The sequence below is a fragment of the Lithobates pipiens genome, unplaced genomic scaffold (assembly GCF_037356315.1).
Source record: "Lithobates pipiens isolate NorthernLeopardFrog02 unplaced genomic scaffold, aLitPip1_a1.2 Scaffold_1, whole genome shotgun sequence".
In the NCBI taxonomy this organism is placed as follows: Eukaryota; Metazoa; Chordata; class Amphibia; order Anura; family Ranidae; genus Lithobates; species Lithobates pipiens.
In genome coordinates, this window is record NW_027507685.1 from 126,084,541 (window position 1) to 126,099,972 (window position 15,432).

General features: G+C 48.6%; 1 protein-coding gene across 1 annotated transcript in view; it reads left to right on the forward strand.

Moving 5' to 3' along the window:
• Nucleotides 1-717: 717 nt before the first annotated feature.
• LOC143974610 (uncharacterized) overlaps nt 718-15,432 on the forward strand; it is a 211,451-nt gene continuing 196,736 nt past the window's right edge. Inside the window, exon 1 of the mRNA XM_077476205.1 lies at nt 718-843. The gene's annotated coding sequence lies outside the window, so the exon portion shown is untranslated. The remainder of the gene's footprint in view (nt 844-15,432) is intronic.

Below are 15,432 nucleotides of genomic sequence, written 5' to 3' on the forward strand. Positions count from 1 at the left end.
CATCTATGCATGTTGCTTTTGAGCGTTTTTGCAGTGCTTTTTGCGGTGCTTGTCGCGTTTTTGGACACGCAATTTTTTACTGCGATTTTGCCACGTTATGTGTTTTTTTTTTTACACTGTGGTTGCTTAGCAACCAGATATAGCAACCAGATATATACAGTGAAAAAAAATGAAAAACAAAAAAAAACGCAAATCGCGGCAAAATCGCGGTAATAACGCGGTTAAAAAACGGTACTTGCGTTTTTGATGCAGGTCCATTGACTTCTATTACATGCAAAACGCTGCATTTTGCATGAAAAAAAGTCCCCGGCCCTTTCCAAAAACGCAGAGGCACAAAAATGCATTGATGTGAACATGTTCCATAGGAACCCATGTTAAAAAATGTCCTTACATTTCTGCAAAATGCAAAATGCATCAAAAAACAACCTAGTGTGAATCAAGCCTAAATGCATGTCATCATTTATGGCACCCAGGGGCCTGGTATAAATATCACCTGGAGTGTGGCACTAGAGACAGGTCAGTGACACAATATGACACACTTGTTACATTGCTGGAGAACAAATGATTTTTATACATTCTTGCTTCATGCGGTCTCCACCCGTCTTTTACTGATAGAGACCATTTTTGTTCCTTTACCACACCCTGCGGACCTCAGCATACAACTTATCTTCAGCCGCCGATAACATTCAACCGCCAGAGCTGGACTGACACACAGCAGAAACCACAGCGCTGGTGTGTAACACAAAATTACTTGTTTCTGGCAATGACTGACTCATGTATGTGCGTATAAGAGGATCTGACCAGACATCGGGGGCCAGAAGATCCTCAGGGAGCTGAAAGCAGGTGCGCTATCGTTGTGTAACTGGGATATGGAGCTTAAAGGGTCACTCCACTTAAATGTGATGTTTGGGTTACAGGTGGAGTCTGCTGGACTCAGTCATCTTCTGGCTTCCTATATCTGTGGGCGACTGCAGCAAGGGAAGCTCGTCAGTACAATTCCTGAGGGCTGAAATGCACTTTTGGAATTCAGTTGCAACACAGTTGCAGAAGCACACTACAGTGCCATTCATTTTAATGGCACCCCAGTGCACACAGGGGCATACTTTGCAGGGCATCACAATGCACATTAACACACTGCCGTGAGTTGTAGTGTACTGCATCAGAAACAAATGCTGCATGTTCATTTTGGGATGTTTTTGTGCAATGCCAGCCCACTTAACCTGAATGGGCTGTTAAAATGCAATGCACCTTAGCATGTGACCTAATGCACATTAATACAACACACAAGAGCGCACTTACCTAAGGATCTTTCCACACCTCCTGATGCACTGTGCATGATGCTGAGCAAGTTAGGACAGAAAGAGTGGGATGACCTTGCAATGGCTCGAGCGGTGCACAGACCTGGAAAGTCAAGGGTAGAGATTCAGGCACAATAAGTGGTTTAAACAATGATGTACCAGTTTTGGGTGGAATGACCCTTTAGGGCTGAATTACATTTTTTTGAATTACATTTTTCTTGCATGCATATTTCTCTAATCTCTTCTTGATAAAAGGAAATCCAATGGTGCACCTGGAGTCTTCCTCCACTGTTTCCATTGCTTCTGCTTATTATTGAGTGAAAGCAAAGGTTGTAGAGAACAATAACAAATATGTCCCCATTGTGTAACCTTATCCCCTTTCAGTTTCATCTGGTGAGCAATATATACATGACCTAGCAGTGTTGTTTGAAAATGATATGGTATTTGCTTACATTTACCTTTACACTATAGGCGTGATTACCTAAGCAGCTCCTCCCGGTGTTCTGCCAAAAACTGTCCCCCCATCAGCTAGTGTCCGCCCAGTACTGCGCAGGCGCATCGCTTGCGCAGTACGGAGGACAAAGAGACTCCGAAACTCTCCAAAGATTAACGGCACCAGGTTGACGCCCCACCATCCAAGTAAACATACGGTAGCACTTATTAATAGGGGTGCGCATCTTCAATGACCTCGCGATTCGATTCGATTACGATTATCCTGTCCACGATTCGATTCCACGATGCATCACGATTACTGCGCTCGATTTTCATCCAAAAAATTCAAGCAGTCAGAAGAACTCTTTTTTATTTTATCTGTTCTTAAAAAAATAAATAAAAAAAATAAAAAATAAAAATAAAAAAAACACTCCCTGCATGTAGCAAAGTGTAAATTACAGTAGACGACTTAAAGAGGAGCTCCAGACTGCCACCAAAATACTACAAGAGAGCGTCAGAGACTGAAGACATGATACAGGAGAGGGTCAGAGACTGTGGACATACTACAGGAGATGGTCAGAGACTGCAGACATGATACAAGAGATGGTTAGAGACTGCAGACATGATACAGGAGATGGTCAGAGACTGCAGACATGATACAGGAGATGGTCAGAGACTGCAGACATGATACAGGAGATGGTCAGAGACTGCAGACATGATACAGGAGAGGGTCAGAGACTGCGGACATACTACAGGAGAGGGTCAGGGACTGCGGATATACTACAGGAGATGGTCAGAGACTGCAGACATGATACAGGAAAGGGTCAGAGACTGCGGACATGATACCAGAGACGGTCACAGACTGCGGACAATGTCCCCATAATGTATGCCATTTCATTAATTATGGTTTATGTATGTCTTATTGTCTTAGTGATTGATTTACATTACAACTTCATTAATACCTCCTTTATTTTTATTTTTTTGTATGATTTATGGTTTCCCTCATCAATGACCCAACACATGCAGCATTGCATGTGTGAGATCTGTGATGAGCGAAACCATAAATCATACAAAAAAAAAAAAAGGAAAAAAGGTATTAATGAAGTTGTGATGTGAATCACTAAGACAATAAGACATACATAAACCATAATTAACGAAATGGCATTGTCACTTGTTAGGTCCACCATCAAGTTTATTTCTTTTAAAGTAACTTACTTGTGCATACAGTAACTAACGATTGCTGCAGGAGCACACAGGAGCCAGAGAGGAGACTACCTGCCTCCAATGGGGAAAAAACAATGCCAGTGGAGTGGCAGAACCTGGGGGTGCTCAGGAAAGTAGCACTGGATCAGTGTCAGGGGCGGGGGACTGCGGTGTCCACCCGCCCCCAGCCTCACAGCACAGAATGTCAGGGGATGGAACATGTAGCCTTGATGCTATTCTGGGGAGAGCGGCAGCACAGGCAGTCAGGTACCACTGCAGTTGGCCAGGGATAGCGGAGGAAACCTCTCACGGCTCAACTTCCGGGTTCCAGGAGTTACTGTTACCTGACCAGCCGCAACACACCTCACACAGGCTCCAGCAAACACAGTGATTCCCAACGTGGCTGGGGATGACCTCAGCGGAGGGAGGGCACGGCTAATACCCACGGCTCTGTGGAGAGGCAGGGCACAGCTCCGTTCAGAGTGGCGGGCCGGCGTGCATAAAGATGATGTCATTGTCATCCCAAAATCGTTTTTTAGTGGTCGCAGCATCGATGCCGAATCGCACATGGCCAAATCGCGGTGCAAGATGCTGCGATTAAATTCAACACCCCTACTTATTAACAGGGCCCTTCGCTTCGCTCGGCAATTTTTTATTCTAACTCTATGTCCACTTGGATGGTAGGACTTGGATGGTGGAACCTGGACTCAGTGCGCAGGCGGCGTTCATATTTGGAGACTTTCGGAGTCTCCTTGTCTTCCATAACAGGGTGGACACTATCCAACGGGGGACAGTATTCGACACAACGGCACTGTGGTATGTGTATTACTGTTCACTGTGGATATGTGAGTATATTACTGCAACGCAGTTCAGCCTGAATCCATCACTTGGATCAATTGATACTTTAGCAATGTAGTAAAGCATGCTCCTTACCCTGTAATTCAGGCCTGATTCACACATATGCATTTTTTGGTGCACAAAATGCACTACAGTTCATTTAACATGGTCTCCTATGGGACACATTCCCATCTATGCTTTTTTTCAGCCGCTGCGTTTTTGGAAAGGGTCAGGAACTTTTTTTAAACTGTACTTTTTTAGTTTTATAGCATTCAATGAAGAAGCTGCAGAAAAGCATTTTAGTGTATTTTGCGCTTTTTAATTTGCTCAACAACAAATTGGCCAAAAAAAGAAAAAGCATACAAAATGCAAAACGCTGTAAAATTGTGTACAAAACACTCAGCAAAAAGCACTGCAAAAATGGATCAAAAGCAAACTGCATAGGTGTGAACCGAGCCTAAAGCCGCGTACACACGGGCGGACTGTCTGGCCAACTTAGTCCGTCAGACAATCAGACGGACAGTCCGTCATACTTTCGAATGAACGGACTTGACCACACACACCACTTTTTGAGCGGACTAATACGGCGTACTAAGTCCGCCATACTATCCGCCCTACTTTTGAAATGAACGGACTCGCCCACACATGCGGAGGAAAGTCCGCTCATTTCGAGCGCGTCTCCAGGTAGGCGGGGCCCGCGAAGGAGACGTCGCTGACCCCGCCGCCTGGTATGGACTTAAAGGGGAACCCCAACGCCGAAAAAAATCGGCGTGGGGGTCCCCCCCAAGTCCACAACAGACCCTTGTCCGAGCACGCTACCCGGCCGGCCAGGAAAGGGGGGCGAGCGAGCGCCCCCCCTCCTAAACCGTACCAGGCCGCGTGCCCTCAACATGGGGGGGTGCCTTGGGAAAGGGGGGGCCGCGTGGCCCCCCCACCCCAAAGCACCTTGTCCCCATGTTGATGAGGACAAGGGCCTCTTCCCAACAACCCTGGCCGTTGGTTGTCGGGGTCTGCGGGCGGAGGGCTTATCGGAATCCAGGAGCCCCCTTTAATAAGGGGGCCCCCGGATACCGGCCACCCACCCTATGTGAATGAGTATGGGGTACAATGTACCCCTACCCATTCACCTGTAAAATAAAAGTACAAAAAAAAACACAACACACGAGATAAAATACTTTATTGCACAGCTCCGGGGGTCTTCCGTCTTCGGGGGTCTTCTCGCCGGACTCCTCCGCTATCTTCTTGTAGCTCTTTTGCTAGCGGAGGAGTCTGGCTTTCTTCCTCGCCGCCGGCCTCTTCTCCCGACTTCGGGGGTCTTGTCCCCCTCTTCGGTTCTTCTGCCGGGCCACCGCGCCTTCTTATAGCTCTTTTACAGGCAGTGGCCCGGTCTTCTGTCGCCGCCGCCGCCGCCGCCTTCCGTTCTTCTTCTTCTTCTTCTTCTTCTCCAGGAGATGTTGCCTCGACGATCTCTCCGGCCGGAATGCCAGGGACGCACTGCGCGGCCACTTATATAGGGACAAGGGGCGGTGTCACATGGCTTTATGTCACATGGGTTGGTGTCACATGGTGACCCCGCCCCCTTACGATGTCATAGTCCCCATGTGACATCAACCCATGTGACCAACCCATGTGACATAAAGCCATGTGACACCGCCCCTTGTCCCTATATAAGTGGCCGCGCAGTGCGTCCCTGGCATTCCGGCCGGAGAGATCGTCGAGGCAACATCTCCTGGAGAAGAAGAAGAAGAAGAAGAAGAAGAAGAACGGAAGGCGGCGGCGACAGAAGACCGGGCCACCGCCTGTAAAAGAGCTATAAGAAGGCGCGGTGGCCCGGCAGAAGAACCGAAGAGGGGGACAAGACCCCCGAAGTCGGGAGAAGAGGCCGGCGGCGAGGAAGAAAGCCGGACTCCTCCGCTAGCAAAAGAGCTACAAGAAGATAGCGGAGGAGTCCGGCGAGAAGACCCCCGAAGACGGAAGACCCCCGGAGCTGTGCAATAAAGTATTTTATCTCGTGTGTTGTGTTTTTTTTTGTACTTTTATTTTACAGGTGAATGGGTAGGGGTACATTGTACCCCATACTCATTCACATAGGGTGGGGGGCCGGTATCCGGGGGCCCTCTTATTAAAGGGGGCTCCCGGAATCCGATAAGCCCCCCGCCCGCAGACCCCGACAACCAACGGCCAGGGTTGTCGGGAAGAGGCCCTTGTCCTCATCAACATGCAAGGCACCCCCCCATGTTGAGGGCACGCGGCCTGGTACGGTTTAGGAGGGGGGGGGCGCTCGCTCGCCCCCCTTTCCTGGCTGGCCGGGTAGCGTGCTCGGACAAGGGTCTGTTGTGGACTTGGGGGGGACCCCCACGCCGATTTTTTTCGGCGTTGGGGTTCCCCTTTAAGTCCATACCAGGCGGCGGGGCCAGCGACGTCTCCTTCGCGGGCCCCGCCTACCTGGATACCCGCTCGAAATGAGCGGACTTTTCTCCGGGCGGGAAAAGTCCGCTCATTTCAAAAGTACGGCGGACTGGCATACACACGGGCGGATTGTCCGCCGAAATGCGAGTACGACGGACAGTATTACGGAAATTCCGAAATACTTAGTCCGCCAGACTGCACGCTGAAAAAGTCCGCTGAAGCCCACACACGAGCGGACTGTCCGCTGAAATGTGTTTCGGCGGACTAAGTTGGCCAGACAGTCCGCCCGTGTGTACGCGGCATAAGGCATCCCATGGATTCTGAATGGATTGCCAACACACCTTAATGTTTTAACTGGTTGCCGACCAGCCGCCGCAGTTTTACTGCGGCAGAATGGGACAGATGAGCGAAATGACGTTACCTTACGTTGATTTGCCTTTTGGCCTCTAGGGGGCCCGCGCACCCGCAGAGCGTGCCCAGAGCCAATGAGAGTGCCCGGCGGGCGCGATGACCGCTGGGCACCCGCATGTCTCATGACATAGCGAAAACAGAGATCTGAGTGTGTAAACACACAGATCCTGGTTCTCTCAGGGGAGAGGAAAGAGATTGTGTGTTCATCTCTTCCCCTAGTAAGTCCCATCCCCCCTACAATTAGAACACAGTGAGGTAACACAGTTAACTCCTTGATTCCCCGCCCCCCATGTTAACCCCTTCACTGCCCCCCCCCCCCTCAGTGTTAACCCCTTCACTGCCATTTATACCGTAATCAGTGCATTTTTATAGCACTGATCACTGTAGAATTGTCAATGGTCCCAAAAATGTCCAATTTTTTTGCCACAATATCGCAGTCCTGATAAAAATCACAGATCCTCGCCATTACTAGTAAAAAAAAATATATATATATATAATAATAAAAATGCCATAAATCTATCCCCTATTTTGTAGGCGCTATAACTTTTGCGTAAACCAATCAATATATGCTTATTGCGATTTTTTATTTATTTATTTATTTATTTGTTTTTACCAAAAATATGTAGAAGAATACATATCGGCCTAAACCGAGGGGAAAAAAAAAAAGGTCGGATATTTATTATAGCAAAAAGTAAGAGATATTGTGTTTTTTTTTTCAAAATTGTGTAAACACGCAGATCCTGGTTCTCTCAGGGGAGAGGAAAGAGATTGTGTGTTCATCTCTTCCCCTAGTAAGTCCCATCCCCCCTACAGTTAGAACACAGTGAGGTAACACAGTTAACTCCTTGATCCCCCCCCCCCATGTTAACTCCTTCACTGCCCCCCCCCAGTGTTAACCCCTTCACTGCCATTTATACAGTAATCAGTGCATTTTTATAGCACTGATCACTGTAGAATTGTCAATGGTCCCAAAAATGTGTCAAAAGTGTCCAATTTGTTCGCCACAATATCGCAGTCCCGATAAAAATCGCAGATCCTCGCCATAACTAGTAAAAAATAATAATATTAATAATAAAAATGCCATAAATCTATCCCCTATTTTGTAGGCGCTATAACGTTTGTGTAAACTAATCAATATATGCTTATTGCGATTTTTTATTTTATTTTTTTTATTTGTTTTTACCAAAAATATGTAGAAGAATACATATCGGCCTAAACCGAGGAGAAAAAAAATATTGTATTTCTATTATAGCAAAAAGTAAAAGATATTGTGTTTTTAAAAAAAAAATTGTCGCTCTTCTTTTGTTTATAGTGCAAAAAATAAAAAAAGCAGAGGTCAAATACCACCAAAAGAAAGCTCTATTTGTGAGAAACTTTGTTTGGATACAGTGTCGCACGACTGCACAATTGTCAGTTAAAATGACACAGTGCTGTATCGCAAAAAATGGCTTGGTTATTGAGCAGCCAAATCTTCCAGGGCTGAAGTGGTTAAAAAACGCACATGCAGTGCACCACAATGTATGCATATGACTAATAATGACTAAGGCTAGTGTCATGGTTATGCAGTGATCTTCCTGTGTTTGCTTACCTCCCCCCGTGTTCAGACTAGAGGCCAGCCACTTCCACCTGGTGGTTTTTATAACCTCTCCTCTAAGCATGGCTCCACCCCAGGCCCTATCAGGGAGCCCTATATTAACCTGTGCGCTGCAGGTCATCAGTGCTGATCAACCATTGTGTATACCTTTGTGTGTTAGCTTCCTGTTTCCTGCTGTGTGCGCTGCTACTGGTTTCCGTTACCGACTTTGGCGTGTTTTGACTATCCCTGTTTGCCTGTGATCCTGACCTTTTGGCGTGTCCCCGACTATTCTTGTCTGCTTGTGGCCCCGACCTTGGCTTTGTCCCTCACCATACCTATCCTCCTGTTGCCTACTGTGGGTGTGAGCTGGGGGACCCTGGAGCCAGTTGCAGCCAAGTCCATCCTCACCACCAGAGGCGCTGGTGAACACCTGCTGGCTCTTAGACTCCGTGCCCCAGGGAATCTTACGCTCTAACCCCAGTGGGATCTGTCCCCCGTCTGCAGCAGTCAGCCGTAGGGTCCACAACCTTGCGGTGCACTCCTGATCCCTATGGTGTGCATCTGTCACCTCGCCTCAAGGTGACCTGACAGTTTGATCAGCCATGGACCCGGCTGACGTGCCGCTTCCTGCAGATGATCCATTGCAGGGCTTAGTTTGCAGACTCGAGACCCAAGAATTGCATCAGACCCAGATGATGCAATTCCTTCAGGATTTGGCATCCTGTTTTGAACAGGTTCAGGCCTCATTAGGACCCCCAGTTCAACAACCGCTATCTGCTGCTGCACCTATTGCATCAGTCGCAGCCACACATTCATTACAACTACCAGCTCTGGTCCGTTTCTCTGGGGACTCCAAGGCTTGCAGGGGGTTCCTTAGTCAGTGCACAATTCATTTTGAACTTCAGCCCCAAAACTTCCTGTCCGATTGGGCAAAAGTCGCATATATCATATCCCTCCTGTCCGGCGAGGCGTTAGCTTGGGCCGCCCCTCTGTGGGAACTGAATGATCCAGTAATTTCTAGCCTGTCGGATTTCTTGAAACTTTTTCAGAATATCTTCGAGGAACTGGGTCGTGTCTCCTCAGCGGCTAGCGCTCTTTTACGTCTCCGTCAGGAGTCTGCGTCTGTGGGACAGTATGCTCTTCAGTTCCGTATCCTCTCAGATGAATTGAGCTGGAATAATGAGGCCCTAGTTGCAACCTTTTTACATGGCCTCTCTGATAGAGTGAAGGATGAATTAGCAGGAAGATCCCTTCCTGCTGATCTGGACAGTGTCATCACCTTGTGTAACCAGATATATATCCGCTTTCAGTAGAGGGCCCTGGAAAAAAGACGCCAGCACTCCCCGTTCTTTAGGCAGCCTGAGCTCCCAGTCCCTTCTCTTCGATCCGAGGAACACCCCCTGCCTACCGAGGAACCTATGCAGTTGGGCTGGACTAAATTATCTCCCGAAGAACGTGCTAGGCGCAGAACTCTGGGCCTATGTCTCTATTGTGGGGCCAAAGGTCATTTCCTTGACACTTGTTCTCTTCGTCCGGAAAAACGCTCAGGGCTAATACATCTGGAAGGTGGAGTATTAGACCCTGAAATATCACCTTCACCTTCTCGTCTTCTCCTTTCTGTGTTGCTTCATGTCGGTGCTTCCTCTCGTTCGGTCTCAGCACATCTGGATTCCGGAGCCGCTGCCAATTTCATGGATTGGGAAACTGCATCCTCCATGAGACTTACCCTTTTGCCCCTTACAATGCCATTGGCGGTCTTGGCGATTGATGGCACGGTTCTCCCAGGGGGCACTATCCGCTTTCAGACTCTTCCTGTTAAGATGTCAGTAGGGACACTCCACCAGGAGTGGATATCCTTCCTTGTCTTACCTAAGGCTTCATCTCCTATCATATTAGGTCTTCCTTGGTTACGGCACCATTCTCCACACGTCGACTGGTCTGCTGGACAGATTCTGTCTTGGGGTTCCTCCTGTTCCTCTTCCTGCCTACTCAAGGGTACCCCAAAGGAGAAACTTCCTGTTACCACCATCCCAGTATCTTCTGCTCTTCCCGCTGTATATAGCGATCTCTGGGATGCTTCCTGCAATAGTCGGACTGATGCACTCTCTAGGTCATGTGGTACTCTGAATAAGGAGGTTCCATCTGGAGTTTCCCTTTAAGCCTGGACCCAGGTGGGGGAGGCCTCGTAAGAGGGAGGGTACTGTCATGGTTATGCAGTGATCTTCCTGTGCTTGCTTACCTCCCCTCATGTGTTCAGACTAGAGGCCAGCCACTTCCACCATTGAGAGCCGGTCACACTCTCCTGTCATGTGAATTGGATGCGGGAAACATTGGAAATATGCACAACAATAGGTGGCTAGGGTGTGCCCAGGCACACTTGGCACACCCTGTCAGAGTTACCAACCCTCCAAGGCAAAATTTACTGGCAGGGTGGCAAAAATTTACAAATGGCACCAATTTTTTACTGGCACTGCAAGAAAGTACCTAAAATTACAGTTTTTCGTGCTAAATTGTGCAAATATCAATATTTAAACTATAAACATATATCTAGTGCTATTTGCAATGTGTTTAAGTTTAACAAAAGTAAAAAATATTTCTTATATATAATATTACTTATTTCTGCATTGACATGAAGGTCTGGTTACTATAACCCAGCTAGCACAGAGATCCCCCTTACATTAGAATGTGCAGGATCCCCCCTTACAGTGAAACAAAACTCTTATGTAAAGGGGAACGCTGCAATTCACGATCTAAGGGGGAACTCTGATGTAGAGGGGGCTCTGGTGACCAGAGACCACCTTATATCAGAGTCCACTGCATTCCCTTTACTTCAGAGTTCCCACTTACATCAGGGTCTGCAGCATTACCCTTTCACGGTAAGGGGCAATCCTGCAGACTCTGATGTAAAGGGGAATGCCAGAAACTCTGATATGGGGGCACTCTGGTGACTAGAGACCACCTTCCGCAGAATGAATACACTAAGGTAAGGGGAGTTAATAATATAGAGGGGAAACTTTATATCAGTGTCTCTTATATTATTGTATTCACTCCCCTTACATCAGAACCCCCCCCCCCCCCAGACTGGTCTGGTGGCGCTGTCACTGACCTCCCCTCAGGTGCATTGTGCAGGGCTCAGTCAGATGGCTCCAGCTTGGCGGCGATGATCCCCCCCATGATCCCGGCGCCGCTCCCACTCATGACTCCTCTCCGGACTCCCCCAGAGACTGCAGACATGATGTAGGAAATAGTCAGAGGCTGCGGACATGGTACAGGAAATAGTCAGAGGCTGCGGACAGGAACAGGAGTTGGTCAGAGGCTGTGGACAGGAACAGGAGTTGGTCAGAGGCTGCGGACAAGGTACAGGAGATGGTCACAGGCTGCGGAAATGGTAAAGGAGATGGTCACAGGCTGCGGACATAGTACAGGAGATGGTCAGAGGCTGCAGACATGGTGCAGGAGATGGTCAGAGGCTGCGGACATGGTACAGGAGATGGTCAGAGGTGGAATATTAAGCTGAAATGGTATAATTTCATGTAACTTATTTACATGCACTGAGGCACCAAAGTAAATAGGCCTCAATCCGGTTCAGTGTCAGTGGCTTTGCTACGCCTCCGTGGAATTGCAGATTCCAGTGAGGCCTGTACGTAAGTCTAACTGTTATGCAAAAGTTAACAAACGGTGGGCCGTAGCCCGCTCACCAACTGCATCAGAGTTCCGCGTGATCACTTTGGTCCAGTGACAGTAGCTCGTCTTTCTGTCAGCTAGGCCAGACGCTCTGTATCAATCCGCTGAATCGATCCGGTTCTCCGATTCTCCGCCGAGTGCCTTTGGACTAGGGATAAGCCGAACACCCCCACCCCCCGGTTCGGTTCGCACCAGAACTTTCGAACGGACTGGAAATTTGTACGAACTTTAGAACCCTATGGGACTCGAACGTTCGAAATAAAAAGTGGTAATTTTAATGGCTGATATGCAAGATATTGTCCTAAAAAGGGTTTGGGGACCCGGCTCCTGCCCCAGGGGACATGGATCAATGTTTAAAATGGCTGTTTTTTCAGGAGCACTGATTTTAATGACGATTAAAGTGAAAAAAAAAAGTGAAATATTCCTTTTAAATATCGTGCCTGAGGAGTGTCTATAGTATGACTGTGAAGTGGCACGTGTTTCCCGTGTTTAGAACTGTCCCCGCAAAAGATTTTGAACTGGTACATTTTTAAAGTGTAGCTCCAGTCATAAAATCTATTTTTAAGCTTTTTGGAAAACATAGGGAAGGGTTATCACCCTTGTATAATTTTTTGGGCCGTCCGTCTTTTTTCATCTCACTTCCTGTTGTCTCCTTCCATTTGCAAGTAGGAGACGTTTGTAAGTTGGATGTTTGAAAGTAGGGGCCTGCCCTATATGCTTTGCAGAAATGTGGGCCTAAGTGACTCCTGGTGGGCGCTGGAGCACCCTGCTGTGAACAATTATATCAAGAATTGTAATTACATGTCATTGTTGAACAGTGGTAGAAAAATTGGGCCTTTGGTGGTTGTGGTGGTGCTGGTGCCACAACACTTTTAAGTCCTCACAGTTACTCTTGGTGGGTGCAGGAACGGGCCCTGCTGTGAAATATTATATCAAGAATTGTGATTACATACCCCTGTTAAACAGGGGCTGAAAAATTGAGCCTTAGGCACTGGTGCCACGACACTGCAACCTCTCCCAGATAATCTAGTTGGAGTGCAGGAATGAGCCCTGCTGCAAAGCATTGCATCAAAAATTGTAATTAGATGCCTCTGTTAAACAGGGGCTGAAAAATTGGGCCTTAGGCGCTGGTGCCACGACACTGCAACCTCTCCCAGATACTCTAGTTCATGGGTCTTCAAACTATGGCCCTCCAGTTGTTCAGGAACTACAATTCCCATCATGCCTAGTCATGTCTGTTAATGTCAGAGTTTTACAATGCCTCATGGGATGTGTAGTTTCGCAACAGCTGGAGGGCCATAGTTTGAGGATCCCTGCTCTAGTTGGAGTGAGGAATGAGCCCTGCTTCAAAGCATTGCATCAAAAATTGTAATTACATGCCCGTTAAACAGGGGCTGAAAAATTGGGCCTTAGCCACTGGTGGCATCGCCCAGAACCAAAAATGTTCTTCCAAGCTATCAGCAGGATCATTGAGGAGGAAGAGGATAGTCAGTCAACATAACAGGACACTCACTCAGCATCAGCATAGGCAGTCTTGAAGGGATGTGACATTTCAAAAAAATTATTCGGTTACATCAGCTTCAGATGCTTGGCAGCTTGTGGTGATCCAAGACTGATTCATCTTTATGAAGTTCAGTCGATCAACTGAGTCGGTGGACAGGCGCACCCTGTGATCGGTTACAAAGCCTCCAGCAGCACAGAATGTGCGTTCCGAAAGAATGCTAGATGCAGGACAGGCCAATAGCCCAATTGCATACTGTGCAAGCTCTGGCCAGTGATCCATCCTCAAGACACAATAAGCCAGAGGATTTTCGGTGGGAAAGGTGTCCAAGTCTGACCTTGCCCCTAGGTATTCCTGCACCATGTAAATCAGAAGCTGGCGATGGTTGCTGGAACCGATCATACCTTGGGGCTGCGGACTAAAAAATTGTCTGAACGAATCGGTCAGACGGCCACCTTCTTCACCACTCCTTCTGTGACTGACCAAAGCCTCAGCAACACATTGTCCAGGACCAGGAGTTTGTAACCTTCCAGTCTCTGGGAACGCATTGCACAGCCCTTTCTGCAAGGCCTCCCGGAGATGTCTCATCCTCTGCTCCCTCTGTGATGGCAAGATAAGGTCTGCAACCTTACCCTTGTACCGTGGATCAATGAGAGTGGCCAGCCAGTAATGGTCCCTCTCCTTGATCCAAAGAAAACGAGCATCCTTCCGCAGGCTTTGCAGGATCAGGGAGGCCATGCAGCGTAGGTTAGCTGAGGCATTCAGTCCGGAGTCCTCTGGGTCACTAAGGACAACATGATCCGCAGCCACCTCCTCCCAGCTGCGTACAAGTCCACGGGTTTCTTGGGACTGTAAATCATCCCTAAAAGACTGCTGCTGCTGAGTGCCAGGCTCCACCTCCCTGCTGACACAAGCCTCCTCCTTCTCTTCCTGTGTGATGGGTGGGACAGCAGGAACACTGTCTGGATAAAGGGAGCCTTGAGAGGCAAGGAAGTCCTCCTCGTACTGCCTCAAGTGCCCTGTCCATTATTCCATGCAGCGTATGCTCCAACAGGTGGACAAGAGGTACAGTGTCACTGATGCATGCACTGTCACTGCTCACCATCCTCGTGGCCTCCTCAAATGGTGACAGGACACTGCATGCATCCCTGATTATGCCCCACTGGCATGGTAAAAAAAAAAAGCTCCCCTGACCCTGTACTGGTGCCGTAGTCGCACAGGTACTCATTGATGGCCCTCTGCTGCGTGTGCAGCCGCTGCAGCATGGGCAACGTTGAGTTCCACCTGGTGGGCATGTCACATATAAGGCGATTCTTGGGCAGGTTCAACTCCTTTTGGAGCTTAGCAAGCCGAGCACTGGCATTAAATGATCGGCGGAAATGCACACAGACTTTCTTGGTCTGCCTCAGGACATCCTGTAAGCGTGGGTACCTGCCCAAGAACCGCTGCACCACCAGGTTAAGGACGTGAGCGACACAGGGCACATGGGTCAGTTGTCCCTGTCGGAGGGCAGAGAGGAGGTTGGTGCCATTGTCGCAAACCACCATTCCTGGCTTTAGCTGGCGTGGCGTCAACCACCTCTCGGCCTGCCCCTGCAGAGCTGACTAAATATCTGGCCCAGTTTGGCTCCTGTCCCCCAAACAAAGCAGCGCAAGCATGGCATGGCATCGTTTTGCCTGCGTACTTGCGTAGCCCCTTGAACGCCTACGGAGCTCCGTAGGTTCCGAGGAAAAAGCACTGGAAGAGGCCATGGAGAAGAAGAGGAGAGAGGTGTGTCACAACCAGTAGTAACATTTTGGAGGTGTGGTGGCGGAAAAACCTCCAACACTACTGCACCTTGTCCTGCATCCTTCCCAGCTGCCAGAAGACTGGCCCAATGGGCCGTGAAAGATAGGTAACGTCCCTGTCCATGCCTGCTGGACCATGAGTCAGCGGTAATATGCAACTTACCACTGACCGCCCTGTCCAGCGAGGCATGGACATTGCCTTCCACATGCCGGTAGAGAGCCAGAATCGCTTTCCATGAGAAAAAGTGGGGTTTGGAGACCTGCCACTGAGGAACCGCACATTGCACAAACTCA